At 36.3% G+C, this 15,360-nt stretch overlaps 1 pseudogene; it reads left to right on the forward strand.

Moving 5' to 3' along the window:
* LOC105236159 overlaps positions 1–10,347 on the forward strand; it is a 39,716-nt pseudogene extending 29,369 nt beyond the window's left edge.
* The last annotated feature ends 5,013 nt before the right edge of the window (positions 10,348–15,360 follow it).

Consider the following 15,360-nt stretch of genomic DNA (forward strand, 5'->3'; position numbering starts at 1 on the left):
TCTTTTGCATGTAGCTGTCCAATTTTCCCAGCACCATTTATTGAAGAGACTGTCTTTTTTCCACCGGATTTCGAGCTGTTNAAGCTGGGGGCATCACAATGCCGGATTTCGAGCTGTTCTACAAAACTGTGATCACAAAGACAGCATGGTACTGGCACAAAAACAGACACATAGACCAATGGAACAGAATAGAGAACCCAGAAGTGGACCCTCGGCTCTTTGGGCAACTAATCTTTGATAAAGCAGTCTCCTCTATCATTGGGACTAAACTCTGTCTAAACCTTTGGCTAGTAGTGTTTTTTTGCTTTTGTTTTTGTTTTTTTTAGAGACCAAGTTTTGAGCCCATGCATTGCCTCTATGCCTACCACCATGGCTACTCTGTCTATGAGCCCATTATTCTTCTCAGTGATAGAGGCTGGCTAAGTCATTGTGCTTGTGTGGTTAATTTTTGGTTTTCTTCACTTGAATGCCTTCTGGTGAGCATTAATATGTAATACAAAAATTTTTACCTTTGTATTCACTTTCCTGTATCCATCCACATGCCTCTTTTTTAGATCTTGTCTCTAATCTTCTAATACTTTTCCTTCTAGAGCCTTAACTAACCAGCCAAAACATTCATTACTGCTGATGATCCTACATGTACTCTTACCTCAAACACATTGTTGCAGAGCTTCTCTTCTGTGGGAAAACAGGGCCACAGCAACTCATTTCCAGCTTATATTAACATATTAAGCCAACATATCCCGCAGGACTCTTCCATGCTCTGTCAGTCAGTCAAAATGGTTGTCTGTCATGTGGTCATACATGTGAGCTGAGTGAAAAGCACTGGAGCAACAGTGGAGCTTGATATGGGGGTCTGGGCCACCTGCTCATACAACTTATTTGTGCCTTCTGGCCCTCCTTATGCCAGGTCCTGGCTATAACATTTATTATCTTATGATGGATTGCTGTTGGACCCACCAATTCTTATCAACTTTTGGTCTGAGAATCCAGCTCATAATGTATAGCTCTGACCACATGGTCATGTGATGTCTTATGATCAGATGCTCCATTGTGGCCTAGACTTATTATAGGCTAGACGCTGGTTTCCAAATGGTGCATAGTTCTCCATTACAGACAGCACATTCCTTCTCAAAAACCCTGGGTCTTTAAATTGTGGTTTTCATATTGGGACTTGCTATAAACACTAAGTGGTAATTTTCTTATCACAGGTACCTCCAGGGTCTGCCAGACTATATGGCCTACACATGGGCTTGCACTATATGTTAACTTGTAGAGGAACTCTTCCATGTTCCCCACCCAATTCAGATGCGACTACCCTCCATCCATATCTTCAGGTAAAGGGTATAAAGAGTACTTCCAGCTGTGGATTGTGCTGTTGCCTGATTCCAAAAAAGGTCTACCAGGGAATGTGTTTCCTTCTTGGTGCTGGAAGGCACAAGATACAGTCATTGGTCCTTTACTTTGGAGGATATGAGCAGGCATACCCTAGTGAACTGAATTTCTGAAGGTTAATCTTCGTAAGGCTTATGTCTCACTCTCTACGGTACATGTGTCACACCAAGGCCTCCAATACATTTGCTGGAATAGACTCGAGTTTAAGGAATAGACTCGAGTTTAAGGAATAGACTCGAGTTAAATAGTGATGTGATGTGGACTACCACACCTGTATTAAGTCCTTAAAGGAGCTGTTAATCTCTAATTGTGCCCAAGACGAAACACTGCTTTGTTTTAATATGTTTGTTGAAGGTGGGTAGCGGTTTCAGAGGCTTCTGCTGTGCCTTCCCCTCTATGATAGCTCTTACCACACAGGTCGAGCAGGCATATCAATTTTAATTGTATTTTGCAGCTCAGGGAAATGATTACTGAGTGGATCTATGAACAAAGTAGGCCCATTGCAAGCTGGACCTAGATTTATTACCTATTGCAAGCTGGACAGGGGTTTATTACCTGACCCTTTATGTCTCTATTCTAACATGGAAAGTGTAGTGATACTCCAGGTCCTTGAGTATTTTTGTCAACTTTGATTCCGTGTCTAATAGTGCTTCTAATGTTTGAGTATTCCCCTTTCCAAACAAGCAATTATTTAAGCAAATGGTCATGAATCCTTTGGAGAAGGATGGAAAAATCATTGCTATATAGACTTGCCATATATAGCAGTCTTTCCTCACTGGGGATTTGATCTCTCCTATAGTCAATCATTAACTAGTGAGTTTTTGGTTTTATAAGATAAATCCATGTTAGCATTCCCACTTCTCTGAGTCTTTCAACTTCATATTCACTGTTTGCCTTGGCAGCCAGTATTTGCACTTCACTTTGGGTGGACCATTGGTTTATTCAACCTTCTAAGAGACTTTCTAGTATCATATTAATGTCATCTCTCTGAGTCTTTGCCAGGATGTCAAATGCTATATCATGGAAGAATGCCCTTATATGGATAAACTCTTTCTTATCCATCCCCCTTAATCCATCATTTTTAATACCCTGTCCCATATACTCTCCAAGCTGTCTTCAGTGTCCTCATATTGGCTAGAACCTACAGCTCCCAGCATTTTCCTGGATGGTATATTATTATTGGTATATTTGTCAGGAGGAGAGGTGGTGGTAGACCCTGAAAAAAGTTTGTGTTGGACTACAAAACAGAGTTCTTTGTATTTTCTTCACCAAGAGAGGAAAGCTAGATTTTAATAAGGATAGTGAGCTCTAGATCCAGAATATTCAGGAAGATCTGGCATTTTAAAATTCTTGAGTGCACCAATCCCAGATGTAATTATTCCAAGTCTTTGCACCCCACACCTTCCAAATCAGTGTTCTAATCTTGGTGTGGGATTGAGAGTTTTACCTTCTCTAGAGTTCCATTTTCGGTACGTGCTGAGACTGATTCTTCATTTCTTCTACCTTCTGGCTGCCAGGCATGACTATATCTTTATACGCTACCAAGGCACTTCTTTGACATTTATACTTTGTTTTACATTGTCAATAATCATCTTCAGCCTATTATTTTATTTATCTAATACACTTAAAACTCTTCCAACTTGAAAGCCTTTACAATTGATCCTCTGTTTCTCTCAAACACTTGAGGTATTGCACTGACCATTGCCTTCCCTTCTGTTGTTATTTAATACCTGTTCACAAACAAAGGAAGCTTTAATAATTGACCTTATTACACATCAGGAACTATCAATACTCCACTTACAACAAGTGATGAAATTCTCAGTGCCAGTAAACCAAAGGATGATAAGTTTCCAAATCCCATTCCAGGATATTATTTTCTTAGGTCAATTTTTTCTGGAAACATACTATGACATTGAGACATTTAAGCAGGAATTTTAATGGGGATGATCCCAGGACACCTGTAAGGAACTGAGGGTGCCAATATTCAGCAAAGAGAAAAGTTGAACTGTGCTAAGTTACAATAGCAGTATTAGCCAATGCCAATACCATGTGGAGTCCTAAATCTGGAAAAAGGCTTCAAAATTGTCCCAAATTAATGCAAAATGGTTGGGTTTTTGTAGCCTTTCATATGCTGTTCACTCCAGGCAGACTGCCTTTGCAAAGGCAATTCCCATAGAGAGAGGCAGCTATTAACTGTCAGTAGCCAACACTCTTGGAAGCTTGTGGAATGAGTGCTTCCATTTGAAAGGGGGATATGAATGCCACACCATACCATCCACTCCAGAGGTACCACTCAACGCATTAAATTCTGATGGGAAGCTTTATAGATTGGCTATGGCTAGGAGATTGATTATTGGTAGATGAATCAGTGGAAGGTTCCAAGCTCAAACAATGAAGGAGGCATAGAGGTCACCAGGACAATAAAGGAAGATTTGTGAATGAATGAATGAATGAATGAATGAATGCCTGGGAAAAATGGTACCATCTTGAAAACAGAAGGTGTATTGAGTGAAAGAATGGCGAATGGCAACAAATACCACAACATATCTAGAGCAAGCCTGGCCTTGAAATTTACATTTCACTAAAGTGAAACATGAAGCCACTAGGGACTTTTTATTTCAATGGTGGAAATTCTTGACACACTTCCATAGTTCCATTTCTGTAGAATGTTTTGTTTTTTTTATTTCTGATACCTTCAGCACGTCTGGCAAGCATAAATTTTGGTCATATCATTGATTTTTCTTTAGAATGAAAGGAGACTGTGGAAAAATAATATAATTTATTTAAAAAGAATTATTTTTAATTTGCATTTGTATTTAATTTGCATTTGTTTCTCAACCTCAGTACTATTGATATTTTGGACCAATGATTCTTCATTGTGAAAGCTGTCCAGTGCATTGTGGAATGTTTAACAGCATCTTGGCTTCTACCCACTAGATTCCAGTGACACTCCCCTTCCCCCAAGTTGTGACAACCAAAAAATGTCCCCAGATATTGCCAAATGCCCTTGGTTGAGACCCACTAATTTAAAATCATGTTCAGGAGAGGTTTGGGTTCAAAATGCTTGTACAGAGAATAATTTATTTCTAAAGGAAGCCAATCTTGTGTACATGACATTTAGGAACATAATTTATTTAATTGTCAAGTAAATACTGAAGGAATGAGGAGTCAAGAGAGATCATACTGAAAAGGGAAAGGCCAGATGATTTTTTTTAGTAAGAGAAATTAATCACAATATTTAGTTTTTGTTCAGTAGGTAACATGATAGCATATTTTTCTTGTTTTCTGTTTTGTCCATGAAGGACAAAAAAAGAAAAAAAAAAGATAAATTTTAATCCTAAGAAAGAAGATGAAAATTGCTGAGAGGAAAATCTAAAGTCTTGAGAATAGCAAAAATTTGGCTTTTTAAAAAGCCTTCGAATACCTTTGTGAGGTTAACTACATGATTGGGTTTTTATTATTGGATAATATCCAGTAACATATGTTCTGAAATTAAATACATATGGCAGGCACTGTGTTAAGCAAATACAAGGATGAATAAGCCATGGCTCCTACCCTTAAGAATCTTACAGTTGAGAGCAGTAATTCTCAACTTGGCCATACATAAGCATCACTGGGAGAGTTTTGAACATTACTACTGCTCGGATATGACCCCAGACCAATTAAATCAGAATCTTGGGTTAGAGGGAGTTGAGGCATCAGTATTTTTAAAGCTTCCGAATTGCTTCCAGTTAGCAGCTAAGGTTAAAAGACAAATTTATGAACAAATAGAATTCAGTATAATTGTTATATAATTGATGTATATATCCAATTATATTGATGCACAGAGAAATAAGCATCCAAATGTTAATTTATGGCAGTTTCATGAATTTGAGTGTTATCCCTATTGCAAAAGAGACAGAAGTTGAAATACATAACTCATATTAAGATAAACAAAAGATGAATAATCTTTAAAGCATAGCCTTTGTCAAATGAGGAAAATATGAATAAATGCAAGAAATAGCTTTTGATGCCAAACTTCCCTAGAGTCCATAGAGTCACATATACTATACCAGGAGATTGTTTTTTTCCAGAAGATTTTTATCTTTATATCAAAAATTCCAGATGAATCATTAAATAGCCAAAAAGAAAATAAAAGTCAAAGAGAGTGATATGTGATTATAATTACTACATACTGTAGTCATTCAAATATTGGCCTGGGATTACATATTAATTAAATCCTTGTAGAATCATGCAAATGTTAGATATTCCAATGTGTAGTAGTTATTAACTTAATGTCCAAAGTGGATAATAATACCTGCTCTCAATTTTTTTCTAGACAGATTAATTAGGGTGTGCTCTATGATGTAGAGATCTAGCTTCCCAAGTGAGAAATTTTCAGTTAATCCAGCAGATTCCATACTACCAATCGGGAAATACTTGAGTCAGTTTCGAATAGATTCTGTGATCTACTCCTTTTTTCCCCCTCTCTTTTGAATAAAGTATAATTTTGATACAAAGTAAATACTGTGCTATGACACACAGTTTGCACAAAGAACAGGAATTGTTAATAATCGTTAATGTTGTTGACATACAACATTTGTTTTTATACATTTATTACAGTTCGGTCCTGGGCTCCTGCAAGCTTCCTGTTGAAAGTATAGTTTAGAAAATGTATATTTGAAAAAGGTTGGCTGAGACACTTGCTAGCTAAACATTTCTCTTCTAATATCTAAGCTTTATGAAAAATCAATTTAGAACCAGAAATCCATATACCTGGGCATCGTTAACCTATTTCCCTAGAATAAAACATCCAAGTGAAATGATTACATGAAATACGTCCTTGCATCTTCTGCAAAAGCACTTTTGAGGGAATCTCCCATCATGTTGTTCAATATGACTCACATAAAGATTATTATTTTTTTATTTATTTTTTTAATGATTTTTTTATTATATTATGTTAGTCACCATACAGTACATCCCCGGATTCCGATGCAAAGCTCATAAAGATTATTAATAATTTACTTTTAGAATTCAGTTTTGAGAAAAATCATGTTTCTATTGTCACATTTATTTTAATATAAAGGACAATATTATAAGTGTCAAATTATTCATCCCCTTTCATTACAATACCATAACCATCTATAACACTCTATATGACATTTGGGGCTTTCTTTTAATTTTTTTTAAATTTTTATTTGTAGAAAACTTTGAGCTAAATTTCATGTTCAGTTACAGTAACTGCATTAGCCTAAGTTCTTGGAATATTTAATTTCCAAAATCTTGTCATTTTATATATTTTTTTTAATTTCATGATTGCATTTTATGTGCACTTTATTTTATATTGTATCAAAAATTTATCACAGTACACAGAGTAGAAAACATGTTAAAAGAAAGTATTTATAAGAGGTATTATGAGAAGTTCAATAACTATATGCATTACTTGGATTTACTCAGGTTCAACTTCTTCTTTGTCTTTCAAAATATAATATTTAAAAGTAATTCCATTTTCACTAAAGAATGCGTTGCTAAGTGGTAGAGAATGTCATTGATTTTGTTTATATTATCCATGAAATGTATGTCTGTTTGGAGCATAAACTTAAAATCTAAGATCACAGGGGCGCCTGGGTGGCACAGCAGTTAAGCGTCTGCCTTCCGCTCAGGGCGTGATCCCAGCGTTGTGGGATCGAGCCCCACATCAGGCTTCTCTGCTGTGAGCCTGCTTCTTCCTCTCCCACTCCCCCTGCTTGTGTTCCCTCTCACGCTGGCTGTCTCTATCTCTGTCAAATAAATAAAATCTTTAAAAAAAAAAATCTAAGATCACAGAATCTGTCTTTTCTGTCTAACGACAAAATACCCAGAAGTAAGTCCCCAGACATATTTGCTTATTTGGGGGATAGATTTACTTATTTGAACATCCAAAATGATGACAGATATCATAGATAGAGACTATAAAATGATAGTAAAATTACTGGGATTCTGTTTTCTCAATATTAACACATTTTATTAGTAACATTTGTAAGTTAACTTTCCAAAGTGTATTCATTTAATGACACCTGCTTTAAGAGGCTAATGAGATAATGTGCATATACTTCCAAAACTTAAATATTATCTAGTTCAATTTCAATAACAATACGTTCTAAAATATCTAGTAAACATTATTTCCCACCTGTGAAAACATCAGTTCTAGCAACACAGGATTGCAGTTTATGCTTTTTTAAAAATCAATTTTATGTCATATTCTTTCCCAACACATTTTTGTTTTCATCATTTACGTTTACATTTATGAAATTACAGAAAGTGGCACCTGTGTAGTAATAGAATGGATGCCAACAGAGTGTTTAAGTCACTACTTTATCTGCATTTTTAAAATAGCTGTTTCTCTTAGGTAAACAATTCAAACTGATGACATAATATAAATATATGAACACATGTAATGATGTAGGGTTACATCATGTCACACTCTGCATGCCAAAATAATGAGTAGTTATAATGCAAGCAGCCTAATTTTCATGGATCTAAATTTCATCACTGGTTCTTTCCAAGGAAATTGAGATTTATTAAAATGACATCTTGAAAAGAATTTTAATCTTGCACCATGTTCCATATGTGAGGAAGCGTACCAGTTAATGTATTTTCACATGTAATATAGAGATAGATTAGAAATGTCTATTAACTTCTGGCCCAGTTCAGGAAATTTCTTTAGAAATGCACTGTCCAATAGGGTATCCACTAATGCCATATGGTTCAAATTACATTTTAATTAAATTAAATTAAAAACTCAGTTCCTCAGTTGCACTAGCCACATTTCAAGTGTTAAATAGTCTCTTGTGGCTAGTGGCTACCCTACTGGACCAGAAAGAATTCTCTATCAGTGCAGAAATTTCTGCATGGTACATGGACAACCTAGAACCACATCTAACCAACTGCTTTCCAATGGGAGAAACCTACTCTATATACTTAATGGAAAAATTGCACAAATGGAAAATGTCTCCACCCTCATATTGATATGAATTCATTCTAATATCATAAAAATTTTCATTTCATATAATCTAAGGCTTTGTCATTAGGGAATAAGACATACCATATAACTTGGATTTAAATTTTAGAACTACAGTGGGAAAAAATTAGGAAATCTCCTGCAAGATACCTAGAAAATTGATAAATCATTCTCTGGGAAGTTATGATCATGTTCCTCTTCTTAAATTTTGTAACCATTTATAATTATGAATAGCTTTATTTTTATAAAAAGTTTTTATGGATTTTTTACAGCTTTATGTTTTTACACATAAATGTGCCTATAAAATTATACTTCCTAAATTAATGCAATCCTTGATTTCTCTTTTTACATGGTAATGTTGATACACTACTGTACTTGAAGAAAGTAATATGTGATAAATTAATATTTCTGGATAACACAAAGGTAAGAGAAAACATTTTTATTTCAACCATTGCTGAAAATTTCTTAAAATAACTAGACTATTTTTCTGTCTTAATTCATCTAGTAACCTGAAAATAGTACATCATTTTTGATAACTTCCACTCTTGCAATACTTCAGTGTTCACAATATGAAATATATTTTGATAGGTAACACTGCTGCCATTCACAGATGTAAGGCATAGGAGTGGATATTGAGCCATTTCATCTAATTCCTTTTATAATAACTTCCTGAATCATTATCCACCCAATGCTTGAAATTGTCCAGTAATGTAGAATCCTGTGACTAATTTATATGGGCTTCATTCAATCAACCCATTCATTTACAGATTCTGGGGTAATGAATGCAAACTCATCATAGTCTTTGCCCTCAAGAAACTAATAGTTTAGTGGAGTGTTTCTGGGAAGTGAGCAGGCAATTATAATAAAGTATGAGAAGTACAACCATATGATTTTATATAGATGTTAAGCGAGAATTACAAAAAGTAATTAAAATAATTATTGAGCTTTTATTATGTGAGAGACACATAGACATGCTTGGTCACTTTCCATAAGGAGATCCACCTGCCTTGCTTGCCACCAGATGAGACCACCAGAATGCTTGAAAGTCTCCAGTGAATACTGAACTGTGGAGGAAGTTGGAAAAAAAACAAAAACAAAAACAAGCTGAAGTTTCCATTCCCTAGATCCCATAGGTGCATCTTTCCAGTTTGTGGATGTAGATAGGTACAGAAAGCTGGCCACTTGTGTAGAGATGAATTAAGTGCTTCTAATACTGCAACTGAAACATTTCAGAAAGATGCCATTAAATCACTTTTTTTTTTCTAATAATAGGGATGTCAGTGAAAAAGTGCTACTTTGGCAAAGAGACGGGGCATTACCAATCTATATAACCATTGTGAACACCATCAATGAATGTCTCACAGGTAAGAATCCTTTGTCAGAAACTGTTTCCCTATCTGTGGGGCCTGATTTGAAAGAGGAACTCCAAAAACTTCAAGGTTGCTGAACAAGTGATGCAAATTGACAAGAGGATTTAATATAGCCACCCATTTCATCATTTACACGGCAGGACCTAAGTATAAGAGCTGCTATCAAATAGCAGCTGAGGGGTTCCCTGCACAGTTGCTACAGAAATGGACTTCAGCCGGCAAAGGAGAGGTCAATGTCTTCTGTTGGATTCTGTGTCATCAGTTCTGCAAAACAAGTAATTCTTAGAGAATGCAACATACATAGCTCTTTACACTGTACGTAAATTCCTAGAGATTCGTGAAGAGACCACTGAAAAAGGACTATCTGCTGTCTCTAAACTTGAAGAGGCTGCTTACCAAGAGCTGCTACCTCCATAGCTCTTAAGGTCATTAAAGGAGGAGAGTCGACCATGGCCGGACCTACCTGTGGATATTGGAAATGCAGAAAGGGGCTCTGTGGAATGGCAGGTTAGAATAAGTGCAAAACCTGGTGAGCCAGAGGGCAGGTGGCTTGAAGAAGACTTGAACAAGGTGAATCATGTGAAAATTAGTGGAACAGCATAGCAGGCAAGGAGAATGGTGACAAGGAAGCCCTAAGGCAGGAAAAACACACCTAACATCTTAGAGGAACATGGGACTAGAGAAGTCAAAGTGGTAATACAACCCAGATCACTAAAGGCCTGGTAAGCATTGTAAGTACATCAGCTTTACCCTGACCAAGAATGAGAGACATTTAGGGGCTTTTGAGCAGGGATGTTATGATTGGACTTCCATGTTTAGAGATTTAATACTGACTGGTTCAAGGAGATTAGATTGTAAGGGAACAAAAATGAACTGCAAAATTTGTTAAGAAACTATGGCAGGAATTCTGGCCAGAGATGGTGGCGGCTATGTCTGAGATGGTGGTGGGAACTGGAAGTGGAAATGGTGAGAAGTGGCCAGAAGCTGGATTTATTTTAAACTTCAAGCTGATAGGATTTCTTGAGGGATTGGATATTAAGTTTGAGGACAACCATTTTTTATCTGCCAGCAAGGAAGGTGGAGTTGTAATTAAGTGAAATATGAAAGGTGAGCATAGAGCAGGCTTTAGGAGAGATTGGAAGTTTTGTTTGAGACATTTACTGAACATCCAAACAGAGAGGGATATATGCATCTGGACTTTGGAAAGATGTCTGGACTAGAGACATAATGTGATGGTCATCAGAGCAGAGATAATATTTAAATCCATGAACTAGCCAAGGGGGTGGGTGCAATGGAGAAGAGAAGAGAGATGAGGACCTAGCTTTAGGGAATGTCAACATTAGGAGATTAGGAGAAGAAAAGAAAACCATAAGCACAAAGAAATTGAATGACCAGTGAGTGGTAGGAGAAAATAAGAGAGCATAGTGCCCTAAAAGGCAAGTGAGAGGATATTGATCAAATATGTGTACTCAGTTATGTCAAATACTGCTGACAATTCTAAAAAGATGGGAAATAAGAAAGCTTAGATCTTGGTAGAGAAGATGCGTAAGAGAGAAGAATCAAAGGAATGCTTGGACAACATGCTTGTGCAACCTAACGCATGATGTCCCAATTCAATGGGATAAAGAATTTAGGAGGAGAAGGACTAAGGGAAAGATAAGGTGGTAAGCATTTGGCAGAACCTCAGGTCACAAACACACACCTGGGGCAGTCTAGTCTTTCCAGTGCCCAAGCGAGTTGCCAGTTGTGGACAAGTTCCAGACTGGCAGAAGCGAGGGCCAGAACAGCGGCCATAGCAGCAGAGATGGTGACAGGTGTTGCGGCTCCTTGAGAGAGGGGGGCTTTGAATGGGGCAGTACCAAGCCTGCAAGTCTGTGCCTGCAGCATCTCACAGATAGCAAAGACCTGGCCTGAGCCCCCATGCAGGCCAAGTCAGCTGTCAAGCATTAAATGTTGTCTGCGCATTATCAGAAAATAAAAATGTCCACATAAACATTGCAGTAAAGGATGAAAGAGAGGTAATAGAATTTTTCGGTTTACAATCTGCTGCCACATTTCAAAGCACATAGCCACAGATATTAACAGAAATTAAATTTAGAATGGCCACACTTGACAGAAAAAAACAATATGTTCACATGAAACTTTGGATAAATCAGTTATTAATGAAGAAGGCAATTTTAAAACTATTTGTTGTCTTGTAATTGAAGTTATAACTATAAAACACATGGACAGGTATTTTGAAATTTTGAATTATATACAAGTCATGAAGCCATTTTTGGACCTTGTACAATAACCAGTAGTTATAGGAAATGTCAGTGAAACCATTAAAATGCTATTATATAAATTTACATTTAAAATATTAATTATATTAGATTTATAGTATTAGATAGACATCTGAAACTGATTTATATGAAGTGTTAACTGTCTCTTAAAAAACTGTTTCTCAAGAATGATCAGCCCTAGATATACTAAAATTTATATTTCAAAATAATTTATCAGAAATGTTTCCCAATGTTTTCAAAGCCTATAAAATACTATGAAGAGTTCTATTTACAGTTGCAGCAGCAGAAAGATCTTTCTCAAAATTAAAAATTATCAAAAATTATTAGCAAACTTACATTAGCCAAGATTGACTAACGTCACCTTTAATTATGTTGATTGAAAATGAGTTGATGGCCAAATATACAAAATTTCTGAAAAGTAAGCTAAAAAAATCTTATCACCAATCAAGATATCACATTAAAAAAAGTATTATTATTTATTGTATTATATAAAATTATACTAAAATATTACTTTTTTGCAATTTTGTTTTGCAAGTTTGTTGTTACTCATGTATCCTTGTTAATAAGTATATAATAAAATATTTTTAAAAGAAAAAGCCTTATCTTAGAACTTTTCACTGTACTTTTTTCCTGATTCTTAAGCAAGGGACTCCATTTTTATTTGACACAGGTCCCCACATATTACGTAGCAAGGTCAGTTAAGAAGTTGATTCGCTGGAAAAAAAAAAGGGGGGGTTGATTTCCTGGGCTATTATACTATTTCAGATAATAGAAGGTTTTTGAAAAAGAGAAACAGAGGTAAAATAGTTAAAGAATGGAATGGTTTGGGAATGGGAATAAGGAAGAGGTTACATGAAGTGGGTGGGAGTGTTCATATTAGGCAGTTCCCAAAGATATTCAGAATTTTAGACTAGATTGGACAAATTGAAAAATTGCCAGTAGGATTAGTCCCAGTGGACCCCTAGTTGACCGGAGTTGGGAAGAAGAGTGGAAAGGGGCTGAGGAATCAGACCTATCTCACCTGTATTATCTAAATGTTGGTTAGTTGCAATTTCCCTTTATGATGCTTTTCAACTAGCTGCTCTCCTCTGAAGAATTCCTCAAGGGAATCATTAACTTCATTTTGTGCATTACGAAGTTACCCCTTCTGGAGTATTAATATGTGGTTGCCCATGAGCTACAGCTCTACACCAAATTAGTACCTTCACTCCTTGTGACTTGCCTGCAGGCTCATGTTTGAAATCAACCTTTCAATTCTCTGTCTTGGTTTTGCTATTAAACAAGGCACATCTGTCCTTCTCTTTACCTTTGGGTCTCTGAAAGGCTAATGGCCTATCCTTTCAGGGTGTTTCCTCAAGAGTGTTTGTAAGAACATCATATTCTAAATGTTAACATACACCATTTCAATTGGGTGAAAAACAAAATCCTGATTCTGCAGATTGGTAAAACGCTATTCAACGTGTGTATGCGTGTGTGTGTGTGTGTGTGTGTGTGTGTGTTTGTGACATTGACAGTAATGGTTTGCTAGAGCTGCCATAACAAAATTTCACAAACTGGATGGCTTAAGCAACAGAATTTTATTTTCGTATAGTTCTGGAAGCTAGAAGTCCAAGATCAAGGTGTTGGGAGTTTGGCTTCCTTTGAGGCCCCTCCCTTTGGCTTGCAGATGACTGCCCATTTGGTGCCCCTTCACCTGGCCATGTCTCTCTGTGCATATCTGCCCATGGTTTCTATGTGTGTCCAAATTTCCTCTTCTCATAAAACCACAAATCGGATCAGATTATAGCCACCCTCATGGCCTCGTTTTGATGTAATCACATTTATAAGGGCACTATCTTTAAATATGGTCATATTATAAGGTTCTGGAGCTTAGAGATACAATGTATGAATTTGGGGAGGGGGACACAATTGAGCCCATAACACTGGTGAACAAGTAATATTATTTATATAGAGCAAGGGTGACCAACCAAAATGCTTATAGATATTAGAAAGAAAACACCCGGGTAAAGAGGGCTAGGTAGAGGAAAACAGCAACATCTAAGGGGGTAGCTCTTACAGAAGAAAAGAGATTTCTCTGACAAGATATTGGACCTTTTGATTGCGTTCAAGAGAAGCCAAAAATCTGGATGATTATGTTAGTATAGTATGTATATGTTAGGAATGTACACGCACACACACACACATACACTACAAGCCAAATAAAAGCTCTGATAGACATGAACTAACCCAGAGGGAACCTATGTGCCATCTCTGATGTGGACAGTAAGTGCAGAGTTCTGTACATATGTGTTTCTGAAAAGTAGCAAGACACTCAGCAACGGGTAATTAAATCACTCTTTATTTTCATAAACAATCCAGGGGTTTAAATTATTTTCATGCCAACGCCATGATTTCTAAGAAAATTTAGAGAAAGAAGAGACATATGGAGACCAGTTAAATCAGGTAATACAAACAAAAATTAAAGAACTATTTGGTAGAACTAATATGACTCTCAAATTTAAATCTACAGTTCCTTCCCCTCTCTGTAAAGATGTCCTTAATATGGTAATGAATGTCAAAGGGTGGGGAGAGAGGCAGCAATCATATTCAATATGAGATAAGAGGACTCTATCTTTTCTGCATATAAAGCTTTAGTCTTGCATTTTATTTCAAGTTTGGTGAACAGCAATCAGTTCCCATTTGTGATTAGTCTCTGTCTTTGCACTGGAGAGAGGGTTGAGACAGAGTTTTAAAGGTTATTCCACACCAGACAAAAGGAATACATGAAAAATAAAAGGCTTTTCAAATGATCTAAAGTGCACTTGAATCTGCCACTTTGATATCATTAGCAAATTGTGATTGATTAAGTATCACAGTTAAATCTCTTCCAAGCTCTTTTGGAATAAAAGGGGGTACAGCAAGTGTGGATATTCCCAGTATGTGGCATTATTTTCTAAACGTACAAGTGATATTTTTTCAGGTTGCATAATCCTATCTCTTACACCTGAAATTATAACGTTAGATAGAATCCTGAGAGTAGTTGTTCCTGAATCATTGTTCAAGAAGATGATTTGCTCAACATCTCAGACTGGGGATTAATAGGAACAGTTGTGGGATGATGCTAACATTCCACTCCATTGATAATGCAGAATATGAGTCAAGCATAATTTATTTGATTGTTTTTATAAATAACTCTTTTAGTTAGAAACCTTCACTTGTCCTAAGGTTGATTCATCCCTCAGTCTAAGCAAATCTCTCTCTGGGATGTGGGGGGAGCAAAAAAAGATGCTTTTTTTCTTGAATATTGATTTTAAAAATATCCTCACTAAAGGTCATCAAAGTTTTCTTAAATATA

The sequence above is a fragment of the Ailuropoda melanoleuca genome, chromosome 2 (assembly GCF_002007445.2).
Source record: "Ailuropoda melanoleuca isolate Jingjing chromosome 2, ASM200744v2, whole genome shotgun sequence".
NCBI classification, from domain to species: Eukaryota; Metazoa; Chordata; class Mammalia; order Carnivora; family Ursidae; genus Ailuropoda; species Ailuropoda melanoleuca.